General features: G+C 52.9%; 1 protein-coding gene across 1 annotated transcript in view; it reads right to left on the bottom strand.

The window, feature by feature from the left end:
- GRHL2 (grainyhead-like 2 (Drosophila)) overlaps positions 1-1,495 on the bottom strand; it is a 99,574-nt gene that overhangs the window by 97,021 nt on the left and 1,058 nt on the right. The gene's annotated exons all lie outside the window — the stretch shown is intronic.

Genomic DNA, 1,495 nt, shown 5'->3' with positions numbered 1-1,495 from the left:
CAGCAGTTGAGGGATAAGCAGTTACATGTCTAAACTTGCGGTCATCATTCTGCGGCCAGTTATCAGACATGATACGTCAAGTAGCTGCATCTGGTTAAAGAGGACTGTGTACGCATGCCTCCTTTTTAGCTGCAGTATTCTTCAGTCATGCTGAATGCCTGAACTCATGAATGATGCTCATGTGAACAATCCCCTAGAACAACTAATGTCTTTTCCAGCTGGCGCACCCAGATCTGCCTCTGCCTTTGCTCCAGAAGCCTCATTTCCCCTTGTTCCCAGCGTGAGCTCTGTCACTTAGCTTTGCCTGTATTTTAGGTGAGCGCTGCTTTCTTCAGTCCTTCTGTACAAGGCTGCTGAGAAATGCCACTGGCATTTAACTCGGATTTTTCAGTACTGAAGTGACTTTCAAATGTCCTTTTTTCCTTGTTTTCACACACTCCTACCTGGTATTGATGGTCCGGAGCATGCTGAGTTTCTGGGTTTAATTTGGTTTGAAATCTACTAACACATGCTCCCCATCCGTTTGTCCGGGGCACTGGAGGCTCCTTCACCCACCAGCCTCTCCCGCGTCCGTGTCTGATTTTCAAATAATGCGTTAGTTGTTAGTGGTATCCTGGGAGGGCTGGCGTTTGTTTGCAAAGCTCCTCTTGGCAAGGGGACAGGGAGCTTGCAGTTGCTTTCAAGTAACACGGGCCTCCCAACAATAAAAATGTTACTTTTTTCACCTCTGCACTCTGACGGAGGTGAGGAGGATGACTTTGGCTGCAGCACATTACGTGAACTGGATGAGCGTCAGCTACCCAACTGCTGTGGGGTGTATCCCCACCCCTTCTCCTGCGAGCGCGGTCTGATAGGCCACGGGGCCGTGGCATGTTTTGTGTCAAATTAATCACTGGTATTTGCATGTAGAGATGCACAAAACCTGCCAGGATCTTAAGTCTTCAGACATATTTTCAGCACCGGGAAGCAAGGCGAGATCTCACGTCCCACTACTGAAACCACTTCTAGTGAGCAAAGCGTGAGACCTCCGCGGGTTCCCGTAACGTCACAGGCGGCAGGGCAAACTCCGGGTGAAAGCTGGCAGCAGGTAGCTGCTGCCTGCCCCTCTCTCTGGACCTGCCGGCCACCTTGCTCTGCACAATGCAGCAGGCGGCCCTTGCTCAGAGCCACGGCATGTGCTTTCCTAGGAAGCACCTCAGCAGCACATAGTGTGTCAGGGCTTCTCTGGAAATATTTTTGCATTGCTTCATGCCCCAAATAATTGCTTAAGCCCCCCTCCCTCCACCGCTCACACGCATTTTAACTCCTGCCCCATCCCGCTTGCCAATTTTCCTCAGGCCTCGTTATGCAGAGCGGGATTTCGCATGCTGCAGCATGGAGCTCGCTCCCTCCTGCCCCCCGGGAGACCTCTCCCCTTCCCTAGCTCCTCCCGCAAGCGGTGGCGGTGGCATTCGGGCTGCCCTTCCCCTGCTGGAGCAGCCGACCCCGCCCGCCG

The sequence above is a fragment of the Pygoscelis adeliae genome, unplaced genomic scaffold (assembly GCF_000699105.1).
Source record: "Pygoscelis adeliae isolate BGI_AS28 unplaced genomic scaffold, ASM69910v1 Scaffold174, whole genome shotgun sequence".
Lineage (NCBI taxonomy): Eukaryota > Metazoa > Chordata > Aves > Sphenisciformes > Spheniscidae > Pygoscelis > Pygoscelis adeliae.
Note: the sequence above shows the minus strand (reverse complement) of the source record. Positions and strands in the feature narration are given on the sequence as shown.